Source organism: Physeter macrocephalus, chromosome 9 (assembly GCF_002837175.3).
Source record: "Physeter macrocephalus isolate SW-GA chromosome 9, ASM283717v5, whole genome shotgun sequence".
In the NCBI taxonomy this organism is placed as follows: domain Eukaryota; kingdom Metazoa; phylum Chordata; class Mammalia; order Artiodactyla; family Physeteridae; genus Physeter; species Physeter macrocephalus.
Window position 1 is genome coordinate 93,287,732 of NC_041222.1, and position 15,344 is coordinate 93,303,075.

Below are 15,344 nucleotides of genomic sequence, written 5' to 3' on the forward strand. Positions count from 1 at the left end.
GGAGGTGAGCCTAGGGTTGGCCTCAGCATCCTGCCTAAGGACAGTTTCCAGGCTGAAGCTCAGGAAGGGACCCGACAGGGGCCCCGTGGCCTCTGTGGAGGGGACAGAGAGGAGTTCCAGGCGGCTGAATGCAGGGCGAGAACTGGAGAAGAAAAGCTGCCCAGAGAGAGCTCTGGAGACGTGCAGAGGGGCCCATCCAGCGGGTGGGTGAGTGCTGATCTGTGCACGCACAGGAGGGGCACGCACGGGAGGGACCCACCCCCGGCTGAGAAGAGACCACTGGAAATCAGCAGGCTGACAAGGATCGAGGCTCGCCCTGGGCTGGCATTGTTCATGCTCCCATCAAGAGTGGACAGACTGCATAATAGGGGTGCTGCCTAGATATCAGTGGTTAACTATTGACTAACCCTTAATACTTAACTAAACTCCAATGACTTAGTAATGAAATTCTTCTAGCTTAACACTGAAATTGTCTTTATGTTTTACTTTTAAAAATAAACATTCCTATTTTCCCCCTCTTCCTCTCATTTCCTCTCTAGAGACTTCAGACCCAGTACACTTTTCCTCTCTGAGCTATAGTTTCTCATCTGTAAACTGGAATGATCTCACCTCCCCTAAATGTCCAACGTGGTTGTCTAGGTGTTAGCACACTGGGGTGTTAAGTACAATGTAGATCCTTTCTTCCTTTTCCCCCCTTCTCACACATACCTGAAGAGGAACGGCAGGAGATGCTATTCCCAGGGCAAAATATACCTGCTATTATAAAGATGGTCAGGCCAGAAATATCAGAAATGTATTCCTTCTGAATCTCATTTTCTCTATATTAAACACAGGTTAAAAACCATCCCTATCTCCCTGAGTTGTTAGGAAAATTACACTGAATAATGGATGCCCAGTCCCTGGTTGAGTGCAGGACACAGCTGCCCAACTGCACATGCTCCATGCATGTCACTGGCCCTACTCCTCCAGCCCTGACACAGAAGGTTGGAGCCATGCTTCTCTCCATCCCTAGCTGAGGGGAAGTGGTCCAAGGACAGGGACTGAGGCCTTCTTAGCAGGGGCCGGGGTGACCAGCCACGTGCAGCCTCATGGATGGATACCTTTACCCTTCAAACTGCACCTGTGCAAGGCGCTAACCAGAGGGACAGCTGAGAGCATTTGGGCTCACCAGGCCTGAGGCCCTGCACTGCCATCCCTGACACCACCTGACGTTGGGCTCCTCTGAGTTCCTCCATGACCCCCCCCCAGCACAGCACTCCACCCTGTGCTTCAGAAGCTCCTGCCCCACCCCAGGGAGCCCACACCACGGTGCCAATACATGCAGGTGGCAGCCACTGCAGGGCTGGGGGGTGGGAGACCACGTACCCTGTGGCCCTCCCAGCACCAGCGTGACCGACACCAGCCCTGAGGATGGGATTCGTCCTCCCACACAGCCTCACATAGCGCCCACACAGCCCTCCGCAGCTTCCAGAGGGCCCTGCAGACGTTCACTTCCTCCCGTTTTACGGCAGGAAGCAGGGGTACGCAGGGTCCCGGAGCTGGAAGGAGCAGAGCAGGCCTGCAGTCTCCAGCCGCAGTCCCAAGACTCCTATGGCCTGACTGAGCTTCTGAGCCTCTGAACCTCACAGTTCCCACTTTGAAAGAGAGAGAAACCTGGGGTAGAAGACCTACAACAGAAATGGGGCCCCATCTCATGTGCAGAACGGGGACCTGGGTGAGGACCAGGCTCAGCTCTGCAGCTCATCTCATGTCATCCTTCCAAGAGCCCGAAGACATGGGCCTCATCTCTTGACAGGCAGGGCTGGGGGCAGTAACTGGCCCTGGGTGGCACCATGCAAGTGCAGAGCTGGGACTGCTGTCCCCCTGCCCCCTCCCGTGCTGCCTAATCTGGGGTCTCCTGGTCATCCACTCCCAGTCTCAGAAATCTCATGGATCCTTGAAAATCTCTACTGGCACCGAGGAATCAAAACCACAGCACTGTGGTGCCCCGTATTTACTTTAGACAAGCAGAGAATTAAAGTTCAGTGTGGCAGGGGTGCAGGGAAACAGACACACTTGTGGACTCTTGATGTGAGTTAGAATGGTCCAGCCTCTTTTGGAGAACAGTTTGTTGTTATCTAAAAAATTCTAAAATCATTTATGCCACTGATGAAACAATTCCACTTCTAAGGAGTTATGCAATAGACTGGTACACAAGTCTAAATGGATGTATGATATGTACAAGGGTATTTACTACCACGCTGTTGGAATTAGCAAAAACATAAACAGGATATAGTTGAAACAACTCTCCAGAGGAGGGGAGAGTAAAAGTGTGGTTCATTCAAACAATAAAATACTCTGCCATTATTTAAAAGAATAAGATAAATCAATGTACTTATAAAAACATCTAATTTAATTTGTTATTGGCTTCAGATTTTCAAGAATGATGGCGCATATAAATGCATAGAAATGGCAGGACTTATTGGGGGCCCAAGTGGAATTTTTTTCCATAGACATTTAAAATTATTTGTTAAGTAATGACCAATTTACTATTGAATTGCTAAGATGATTTTACGTATGAGCAAAGGACTGTATTTTACTATTGTGAATTAACTTTGGCCTCTATAATTTTATAAATTTAAAGCTCTACATCATAGAATATTTTGGACATGTTAGACAGTTATTTTTCTTTCTTTTTTTTTTGAGTTGAAGTAACACTAGTTTATAATATTACATAGGTTTCATGTGTACTGCATTATATTTCTACTTCTGTGTACACTACAGCATGCAAGTGAGATCCACAAGAAAGTACGTGGCCTGGATGTGATTACAGAGCTCAAACACTATTTTATAGATAAATAAACTGTGTATTATTTATCTTCATGACTCTCTGAATGTCTCTCCATGGCAACAGGACCCTGATTTCACAATTCCGTGTCACTATCCACATTGGGGCAAGGCTGTGCTTCCTGCCACCAGGCTCAGAGACATATGTCCAGGTCGCCCTAGACTGCCCCATCTCTGGTTGATCAGGAGTGAGCTGTTTCCAAACCCCCATCCCTCTCCTCACAGTTCCAGGCATCTTCCTCTATTTTCCATCTCATCCACCAGGATCTGGGTTGGGCCTCTGATATCTGTAGGCTGTTGCCATGGACTCCACAGTGCTGTTCCCAAGCTCATGTCCCTCTCCTCTTCCTCTAGCCGCACAGAATCATGGGAGGCATTTTGCTCACTGAAAGGAACTTGGCATTGGCCTTGAGTAAAGTGCAGAATCGGTGCCTGGGCTCTGTGAGAGGATTTGAAGACAATGCGTGAGGGAAAAAAAAAACTCTGTTGCTATGTCTCACTGAAAGGAACTTGGCATTGGCCTTGAGTAAAGTGCAGAATCGGTGCCTGGGCTCTGTGAGAGGATTTGAAGACAATGTGTGAGGGAAAAAAAAAACTGTTGCTATGTCAGGGATGATATTATCAACATGGTTCAGAATTAACAATGCAAAAAAATTTTTAAACAAAAAAATCTTTATTATACAATCTTTCTCCTTTGAAAGAAAATGCAATCAGGAGTGAGCGTGGAATCAGAAGCCAGACTGGTGTTTGTTGGGCTGTGAGCCTCAGCTGCTTTTGCCAAAACATGCTAACTGGATGGGTCTGGGGCCCTGTGGGAGGGACAGATTAAAGACCTATTTCCATGGATTACACTTCAGAGGGGTGCTAGGCAGGAGAATGGTGCTGATTTTCTTGATTGCAGTCCAACCCCACCTCCTCTTCCATCTTCCTGGCCTCCTCCAATCCTCCTGGATTTAACACCAATTAATCCTCGACTCCAGCCCCTTACCTAGTTCTTCCAAGAATTTGTTTTGTTCTTGGCTAGAAATGGGAGGAAAAAAAAACCCAAAAAACTTCTGCTTTGTTCAAATCCTCTGCATGATCAGGGATTTCCTGCTTTAAAAGACAGGATGTAGCAGCAGAACACTACATTTTATTCCCTTTTACTTCCTTTTAATAGTTAAAAACATCACGAGGTGCTTTGGCCGAAAGCCAAACTTTTTCAAACTCTGTGACTCTACCCTATAAAACCATAATCACACAGAGACTCTGCAGAGCTCCACCCTCTCACCCCACCTCACACAATCCCCAGATCCTAGCTGGGACCTAGTCCAGGCTGCATTTCTTGATCCGCCTGCTCAAGATGGACGCTTATGTAATTCTTATCTTCTAATAAGCAAAAGCAGAAAATCTGGAAATTATTTTTCTAAAGCAAAGAAAGGCACATTCAAGGGATGGTTAAAATGGCAATAGTTTCATACTAATTACTTTTCTAGATCATTACTTTTCTAAAATTATGATATTGGATGCTTAATACATGGTACCATTCAGTAAATTCTTTCTGTTACTGCTGAATCACAGTGATTACTGTAAATGTTGGTAAGCATTTGGCTGTACAGGAAACTGGCTGGAATTTCCCTTTCAAAAATGTTGTCTCCGGTCTAAAAAAATTTAGTATTTTTCACGGTAGTGCTTGCTTACAAGCATTTGGTTTGTTGGGAGAAATAATTACATTAAAGTAGATTCTATCATACTAAAAAGGCTTCTCTTATAAACAGGGTAGAGCATTGTATATTTAAAAACAATATTTATATTTTAAGTTAGACATATTTGCTGTGGAAGATTAAAATGATACATATATACAGAAATCTCACTGTTTTTCCATTATCTAGATATATCACCCTCAGCATATTAGTGCATTTCATTAGACATAGATGAGTAAACAGAAGGGAGGGACAGAGGTGGGAAGGGAAGAGAGTGAGGTTGAGTGATTCAATGGTATCCGGTCCTCATTGCATCATGTACACTGTAATAGTTATCTATTGCTGCCTACACATCTCCTGAAAATGTTGAAGCTTAAAACTACAAGCATTTATCCGACTAGGGCTGGAGGGTCTACTGCCCACATGGCTACTGAAGAAGCCTCCATTGCTTGCTGGCTCTTGGCAAGAGGACTCAGTCACTTGCTGCAGGGACTTCTTCATAGGACTGCTTGAATATCCTCATGTCAGGGCAGTTGGCCTCCCCAGAGAGAGTGATCCAACAGAGAGAGGAAGGAGGAAACCACAATGCCTTTAATGATCTAGTCTTAGGAGTCACACACTGCCACTTCTGTTGTATCCTGTTCATTACAGGAAAGTTACTGATTTTAGCGTATGCTCAGCTGAACCTTTTGAAGAGAATGATAAAAAAACTTTGAACTTCTCCTAAAACCACAAAATATATACTCGATTTAATCCTCTCATGTTTTCCTCCTGCCATATTTTGATCATGGTGTGTATCATTAATTATCTGGCTACATTATTTTAATAACTCTCTAATATTACACTATATGGATATACTATCATTTACTCAACCAGAATCCTATAGGGATTTTTGCAATGTGCTTGATATTTTACATAATGCTTCAAGAAACATTTTCATACATAAATGTTTTTATAATCTATGATTATTTCCTTAGGTTAATTCTTTAGGCTAGTAGGGTAGAGCAAAATGGTCATTAGTGTGAGAAATGTTTTGGTGACCCAGAGAAATGAAGCAAGATCCACCTGACATGACATTGCCTGAACACTCTCTAGGAGGCATGGAGAGGGTTAGAAATCCTGGGAAGTGATTTGTTATTTATTTATTTATTTATTTAGAATTTTATTTTATTTATTTTTTTATACAGCAGGTTCCTATTAGTTATCTAGTTTATATATATTAGTGTATGTATGTCAATCCCAATCTCCCAATTCATCCCACCACCACCACCTGCCCCCCACTTTCCCCCCTTGGTGTCCATACATTTGTTCTCTACACCTGTGTCTCTATTTCTGCCTTGCAAACCGGTTCACCTGTACCATTTTTCTAGGTTCCACATATATGCGTTAATACATGATTTGTTTTTGTCTTTCTGACTTACTTCACTCTGTATGACAGTCTCTAGGTCCATCTACATCCCTACAAATGACCCAATTTCATTCCTTTTTATGGCTGAGTAATATTCCATTGCATATGTGTACCACATCTTCTTTATCCATTCATCGGTTAGTGGGCATTTAGGTTACTTCCATGTCCCAGCTATTGTAAATAGTCGGCAATGAACATTGGGGTGCATGTGTCTTTTTGAATTATGGTTTTCTCTGGGAATATGCCCAGTAGTGGGATTGCTGGGTCATATGGTAATTCTATTTTTAGATTTTTAAGGAACCTCCATACTGTTCTCCATAGTGGCTGTATCAGTTTACATTCCCACCAACAGTGCAAGAGGGTTCCCTTTTCTCCACACCTCACCAGCATTTGTTGTTTGTAGATTTTCAGATGATGCCCATTCTAACTGATGTGAGGTGATACCTCACTGTAGTTTTGATTTGCATTTCTCTAATAACTAGTGATGTTGAGCAGCTTTTCATGTGTTTCCTGGCCACCTGTATGTCTTCTTTGGTAACCCAGAGAAATGGTGACCCATTTCTCTGGGTCACCAAAACCTTTCTCACACTAATGACCATTTTGCTCTACCCTACTGGCCTTCTTCTATTTAGGTCTTCTGCCCATTTTTGGATTGGGGTGTTTGTTTTTTCTAATATTGAGCTGCATGAGCTGTTTATATATTTTGCAGATTAATCCTTTGTTGATTCGTTGCAAATATTTTCTCCCATTCTGAGGGTTGTCTTTTTGTCTTGTTTATAGTTCTTGTTTATGATTTCCTTTGCTGTGCAAAAGCTTTTAAGTTTCATTAGGTCCCATTTGTTTATTTTTGTTTTTATTTCCATTATTCTAGGAGGTGGATTAAAAAAAATCTTGCTGTGATTTATGTCAAAGAGTGTTCTTCCTATGTTTTCCTCGAAGAGTTTTATAGTGCCCAGTCTTACATTTAGATCTCTAATCCATTTTGAGTTTATTTTTGTGTATGGTGTTAGGGAGTGTTCTAATTTCATCCTTTTACATGTAGCTTTCCAGTTTTCCCAGCACCACTTATTGAAGAGACGGTCTTTTCTCCATTGTATATGCTTGCCTCCTTTGTCGTAAATTAGGTGACAATTAGGCAATGAAAGTTTTTAAAATGAGAATGTAGATTTCCTCAACTAGAGATAGCATCATTAATATTTTATCTTACTTAGTTCAACTATTTGAACATATGTATGAGTTCTCTCTCTCACTTTTTTACAAATAAAGGTTGTATATTTGCATACTTTTAAAATCTCAGGACACAGAATCACACTTTAAATAATGATTTTCTGGTTTTAAAAGGTGCCTGACAAGCTGTCCCCCCCAGAAAAACTGTATGGTGTCTGAGGATTAGATAGTAATGTGTTGGTGTTAATATCATGATTTGAAGGATATATTATGTAAGGTCACTAGAGTTCAGTATTTGTATACAGTTTTTTAATGGTATAATTTAGAAACATGGAATGCATGATTTTTAAGTGTACTATTTAATGAGTTTTAATAAATACTTACATTTGTGTAACCCAAATCCTCTATCTAGATCACAAAACATTAGCATTACCACAGAATATTCCCTTGTGTCCCCTCCCAGATAATTCTACTCTGCAACACCACTCTTAGAGGCAATTACTTTTTCTACCATGGGTTAGTTTTGTCAACAATGGAATTTTAAATAAGTGCATCTGTGTGAGACTTCTTTTTCACTCAGCATATTGTTTTTGAGATTTGTCTATGTTGCTTTATGTATTAATATTTTGTTCCCTTTTATTGATAAATAGTATTTCCTTGTATAAATATATCTCAATTCCACCATGTGTTAATCTATCTTCTGTTGGAATGGACCCTTGGTCCATTTCCAGCTTTTGGCAACTGTGATTAAAATGGTTATGGAAGAATCTTTTACAAGTTTTTGTTTTTTTGGTGGACTTATGCTTTCATTCTTCTTTGGTAAACACAAAAGAGTGGAATTTCTAGTTCAAAGATCAGGTGAGTGTTTAATTTTAGAAGACTGTCAGAATATTTGCATAATTGGTTGTACCATTTTACACTCCCATTACCAACAGATGAGAGTTCCAGTTGCTCTATATCTTCACCAACATATGGTGATGTTAGTCTTTTTAATTTTAGCCAATATAGTAGGTGTGTTAAAGTACCTCATTGAAGTTTTAATATGCATTTTCCTCATGATTAATGGTATTGAACACTTTTTCTTGCATTTACCAGTCATTTGTATATCTTCCTTTGTGAAGTGCTGGGTGGCTGTTAATGAGTTGTAGGGTTCTTTATATATTCTAGACAACAATTCTTTTTTAGACATATGTTTTGCAAATATTTTTAGCTCAGGTTGTAGTTTGCCTATTTTTTTTCTATCTGGTGTCACATGATAAGCAGAGGTTTAAAACTATGACAAACTACAAATAACAAATGCTGGAGAGGGTGTGGAGAAAAGAGAACCCTCCTATACTGTTGGTGGGAATGTAAATTGGTGCAGCCACTATGGAATACAGTATGGAGGTTCCTCAAAAAACTAAAAATAGAGTTGCCATATGATCCTGCAATCCCACTCCTGGGCAATATCTGGAGAAAACTATTTAGAAAAGATACATGCACCCCAATGTTCATGGCAGCACTGCTTACAATAGCCAAGACATGGAAACAACCTAAATGTCCACTGACAGATAAATGGATAAAGAAGATGTGGTACCTATATACAATGGAATGCTACTCAGCCATAAAAAAGAATGAAATAATGTCATTTGCAGCAGCTAGAGATTATCATACTAAGTGAAGTAAGCCACAAAGACAAAGACAAACACCATCTGATATCACTTATATGTGGAATCTAAAATATGATGGAAATGAACTTATATATGAAACAGAAACTCACAGACGTAGAGAACAGATTTGTGGTTGCCAAGGGGAGGGGTGGGGGCAGGGTGGATTGGGAGTTTGGGCTTAGCAGATGCAATCTATTATACATAGAATGGATAAAAAACAAGGACTTACTGTATGGTATGGGGAGCTATATTCAATATCCTATAATAAACCATAATGGAAAAAATATGAAAAAGAATGTATGTGTGTATATATATATAATATATATAAATAATAACTGAATCACTTTTGCTGTATAGTAGAAATTAATACAACATTGTAAATCAACTATACTTCAATAAAATAAAATTTAAAAATTAACTCAAAATGGATCAAAGATCTAAACATAAGAACTAAAACTATAAAACTCTTAGAATGAAACACAGAGAAAAAGCTTCATGACGTTGGATTTGTCAATGGTTCCTTGGACACGACACCAAAAGTGCAGGCAACAACAAAAAACATGGATAAATTAGACTACATCAAAACTTTAAATTTCTGTGCATCAAAGGACACAATCAACAGAGTGAAAAAGCAACCTATGGAATGGGAGAAAGTATTTGCAAATCATATGATGATATGATTTGCAAATCAGATGATAAGGGGTTCATATCTAGAATACATCAGGAATTCCTACAACTCAACAATGAAAAAACAACCTGTTTGAAAAATGCCCTTGACTAGATATTTTCCCAAAGAGGATATGCAAATAGCCAACAAGCATATGAAAAGATGCTTAAGGAGGATATACAAATAGCCAACAGGCATATGGAAAGATGCTCAATATCACTAATAATTATGGAAATTCAAATCAAAACCACAATGAGATATCACCTCACACCAGTTAGTTTGGCAACTATCTAAAAGGAAAAACACAAGTGTTGGTGAATATGTGGAGAAATTGGAACACTTATGCACTGTTGGTGGGAATATAAAATGGTGCAATAGAATATAAAATCTATTGCGAATTGATTTTTGAGTATGGTATAACATAGGAGTTCTTATGCCGTTTTTTCCCCATATCGATAGCCATAGTTCCATCACCGTTTATTAAAAATACTTTTCTTACCCCATTGAATTGTTTTGACACGTTGGTTAAAAATTAAAGAAACATACAAGTTTGGGTCCATTTTACAGCTGTCTATTCTGTTCCATTGATTTAATTTTCCAAACTTTTTACAGTACCACACTGTTTTAATTAATGTTGCTTTATAATATGTCCTGAAGTCAGATAGTGTCTGTTGTCTAATTATGTTCTTTCTTTTTAGTATTGTTTTGGATATTCTAGGTCCTTTGTGTTTCCATATTAATTTTAGAATCAGCTTGCCAATTTCTATTTTTAAAACCTGGAAGAATTGGAATTTTATAATAATTGCATTGAATTTATACATCATTTTGTGGAAAATTGACAGAATGGAGTCTTCCAATCCATGAATTTCCATAATTTAGGTCTTCATTAACTTCTCTCAGCAATGCATTGCAGTTTTCTCTCTAGAAGTCTGCATGTTTACAATTTTGTTTCTGACACTATTTTAAATTAAATTTCTAAACTTTATATGTTATGCTTTTTGATGCTCTTTTAAACAAAATTTTAACATTTGATTTCCCAACTGTTTGATGCTAGTACATAGAACTGCAATTGATGTTTGTATGTCAACCTGCTAGATACACTTAAAACCAGTAGCTGATATCTGCAAATGAATATAGTTTTCTTTCTTTCTTTCAAATCCTTGTGTCTTTCTACCTTCCTTATTGCACTGGCTAGGACCCTGAGTACAATGTTGAATAGATGTAATGAGCTAAAACCCTAGGTATTATTCCCAAACTTTGGAGAATTTTACCATTTTCAGTGATGTTAACTGTAGGTTTTTAAATACATACTCTTTATCAGATGGAGGAAATTCTCTTTTGTTCCTATTATAATGAGAGCTTTTATCATGAAAGGGTGTTAAATGTTGTCAAATGCCTTTTTTTACATCTATTAAGATGTTCATGTATTTTTTCTCTTTCACACTATCAATATAGTGAACAACACATGGATTTCAGATATAATCTAACATGTATTCCTGAGCTTATTTCCACTTAGTCATGATATATTGCCTTCTTCAAATATTTTTTTATTCAGTTAGGTGTTGTTTAAGGATTTCTGCCGTGATATTTATGAGGGATATTGATCAGCTTTTTTTCTGTGTGTGTGTGTGATGTCTTTGTCAGTTTTTTAAAATCAGGTTTATGCTGGTTTCATAAAACAGTTAAGAAGTGTTCCCTCCTCTCATATTTTCTGAAAGAATATGTGTAATATTGGTGTTATTTCTTCCATAAATATCTGTAGAATTCGCCAGTAAATCATCTGGGGCTGCAGTTTTCTTTGTTAAAAGGTTTTAAATAGGCTTCCTGTTACTGTTCTGACATGTAAGAGGCAGAAGTCACCACTCAGTCCTAAAGACAGTGGAAAAGCTAAATGAATTAAAACAACACTTCTTAAATCTATTGAAATGAGGTCAAAGAACTGCTGCTCCCACATTTGAGAGACCTACAGGTAAATACAGATAATCACAACTTTCCAGAGCAGAATCCTGTGATTAGGAATCTCTGGGGGAACTAGTGCCAAGTGGGAAAACCTGAGCTGTAATTGATGAGTTTCTGGAGGCTCAGTGTCGATTTTTCTATTTCTGCAAAAACTACCATTGGAATTGCAATCGTCTTAGCAATAATTTTTTAAATATTTATTTTATTATTTATTTATTTTTGGCTGCATCAGGTCTTACTTGCGGCATGCGAGATCTTCGCTGAGACATGTGGGCTCTTCCGTGACAGTGCACGGGCTCTTCATCGCAGGCTCTCCGGTTGTGATGTGCAGGCTTCTCTCTAGATGTGGCGAACGGGTTTTCTCTCTCTAGTTGTGGCGTGCAGGCTCCAGGGTGCGTGGGCTCTGTAGTTTGTGGCATGCAGTCTCTGTAGTTGAGGCGCCCGAGCTCAGTAGTTGTGGGGAGAGGCTTAGTTGCCCCGTGGCATGTGGGATCCTAGTTCCCTGACCAGGGATCGAACCCACATCCCCTGCATTAGAAGGCAGATTCTTTACCACTGCACCACCAGGGAAGTCCTGTCTTAGCAATATTAAGTCTAACAATCATAAACATGGGATGTCTTTCCATTATGTGTCTTCTTTTATTTCTTTCAGCAAAGTTTTGTAGTTTTCAGTGTGTAAGTCTTTCACCTCTGTGGTTAAGTTCATTCCTAAGTATTTTATTCTTTTTGATGCTATTGTGGATGGAATCGTTTTCTTAATTTCCTTTTCAGATTATTCACTGCTAATGTATAGAAATACAACTGATTTTTATGTGTTGATCTTGTATACTGCAACTTTACTGAATTCATTTATTATTTCTAATGGGGTGTGTGTGTGTTGTGTGTGTGTGATCATTATGGTTTTTATATATAAGTTCATGAATTCTACGAACAGAGATAATTTTACCTCTTCCTTTCCAACTTGAATGCCTTTTATTTCTTTTTCTTGCTTAATTGGTCTGGCTAGGACTTCCACTACTGTGTTAAACAGAAGTGGCTAAAGTGGGCATCTTTGTCTTGCTTCTGATCTTAGGGGAAATTTTTTCCATTTTTCACACTGAGTACAATGTTAGCAGTGGGTCTTTCATATACGGCCTTTATATTGTTGAGAAGTTTCCTTCTATTCCTAGTTGTTGAGTGTTTTTCCTATGAAAGGGTGTTGAATTTTGTCAAATCCTTTTCCTGCATCAATTGAGATGGTCATTTTTTCCCTTCATCCTGTTAACTTGGAGTATTATATTGATTGACGTTGGTATTTTGAACCATTTGGTCATGGTGTATACTTTTATTTTTTGTTTGTTTTTTTTTTTTTTGCCATGGCTCACGGGCCCAGCCGCTCCGCGGCACGTGGGATCTTCCCGGACCAGGACACGAACCCGTGTTCCCTGCATCGGCAGGTGGACTCTCAACCACTGCGCCACCAGGGAAGCCCGATGTATACTTTTAATGTGCTGTTAAATTCTGTTAGCTAGTTTTTTCTTTTTTTTTGAGAATTTTTTGCATCCTTAATCATGAGGGATATTGGCCTATAGATATATTTTCTTATGGTGTCTTTGTCTGGCTTTGGTATGAGGGCAATGCTGGCCACATAAAATGAGCTTGACAACATTCCTTCTTTAAATTTTTTGAAGAGTTTGAGGAGTACTGGTGTTAATTCTTTAAATGTTTGGTAGAATCTACTATTGAAGCTATCTGCCAGGGCTTTCCTTTCTTGAGACATTTCTGATTATTGATCCAATGTCCTTAATACTTATAGGTCTATTCCAGTTTCCTATTCTTCCTGATTCAGTCTTGGAAGGTTGTATATTTCTATGATTTCTTCCATTTTGTCTAGATTATCCAATTTTTTGGTATACAATTTTTCATAGTACTTTCTTATAATCTTTTATTTCTGTAAGATTTTTTGTGATGTCCCATCTTTCATTTCTGATTTTAGTTATTTGAGTCTTCTTTATTTTTTAATTTAATCTAGGTAAATGTTTACTAATTTTATTGATCTTTTTGAGGAATGAACTTTTTTTAAACTTTATTTTACATTGGAATATAGTTGTTTAGCAATGTTGTGTTAGTTTCATATGTACAGCATAGTGATTCATTTATACATATACATGTATCTATTCTTTTTCAAATTCTTTTCCCATTAGGTTTTTTTTTTAACGTCTTTATTCGAGTATAATTGCTTGACAGTGGTGTGTTAGTTTCTGCTTTATAACAAAGTGAATCAGCTATATGAAATCTAAAAAAAAAATGGTTATGAAGAACCTAGGGGCAAGATAGGAATAAAGTCGCAGATGTAGAGAATGGACTTGAGGACATGGGGAGGGGGAAGGGTAAACTGGGAAGAAGTGAGAGAGTGCATGGACTTATATATACTCCCATTAGGTTTTTACATAATACTGAGCAGAATTCCCTGTGCTATACAGTAGGTCCTTGTTGGTTATCTATTTTAAATATAGCAGTGTGTACGTGTCAATCCCAAACTCCCAGTCTATCCCTCCCCCACACCCTTTCCCCCAGTAACCAAAAATTCATTCTCTAAGTCTGTGAGTCTGTTTCTGTTTTGTAAATAAGTTCATTTGTATCATTTTTTAAAGATTCTGCATATAAGCGATATCTATTGTATTTCTCTTTCTCTGTTTGACTTACTTCACTCAATATGACAATCTCTAGGTCCATCCATGTTGCTGAAAATGGCATTATTTCATTTTTTTAATGGCTGAGTAATATTCCATTGTATACATGTACCACATCTTCTTTATCCATTCCTCTGTTGATGGACATTTAGGAATAAACATTATGTTTCACTGATTTCTCTATTATTTTCTATTCCTTATTTATCTCTGCTCTTATCTCTTTATTTCCTTCCTTTTGCTAGATTTGGGTTTAGGTTTTTGTTTTTTTATGGTTCCTTTAAGTGTAATTTTAGGCTGTTGATTTGAGATATTTTTTAATGTAAACATTTAAAACTATAAAATTTTCTCCTAGCACTGCCTTCACTGCATTCCATAGGTATTGATTTGTTGTGTTTTCATTTTCCATTATCTCAAGATATTTTCTTATTCCCCACATGATTTCTTCTTTGAACGATTGGTTAAGAGTTGTTTTCTTTCCATACATTTGCATACTTTTTTCTGATATTGATTTCTAATTTTATTCAATTGTGACTGGAAAAGATACTTTGTATGATTTCAATTTCTATAATTTATTAACACTTGTTTTGTGGCCTAACTATGGTCTATCCTGGAGTTTATCCTATGTATACTTGAGAAAAATGAGTATTCTGCTAATGTTTGCTGAGGTGTACAATATATATATCTGTTATGTCCAATCAGTCTATAGTTTTGTTCAAGTCTTCTATTTCCATATTGATATTTGGTCTGGTTGTTTTATCCATTATTGAAACTGGGATATTGAAGAGTCTCCTGGTGGTATTGTAGATCTATTTCTTTTTTCAGTTCTGTGAATGTTTGCTTCATACATTTAGTAGTTCTGATGTTCAGTGCATATGTGTTTATAATTGTTATAACTTCATGGTGAATTGACCCTTTTTCATTATAAAAAGTCCTACTTGATAAGAAATAGGAATAATTTATCTGAAGAAAGTCACAAATCTTAACTGAATTATAATGAAGCACTTGAAATATCTTCTTTGATAAGAAAAATATTGAAAATATCTCAATTCTTCTATGTATTTGATAGAAATGAAACTGCTTCTGATTGGTACAATTGTGCAAATGGCCATTGCTCTGAATTTAATTAATCTGAATTTAAGATGGTGTTTGTGATCCTCCTAGAACCACTGCAGGTAGAAGCCTGGGGGAGCGACATCCCCGGTGGTGCAGTGAATAAGAATCCACCTGGGGCTCCCCTGGGGGCGCAGTGGTTGAGAGCCTGCCTGCCGATGCAGGGGACGCAGGTTTGTGCCCCAGTCCGGGAGGATCCCACGT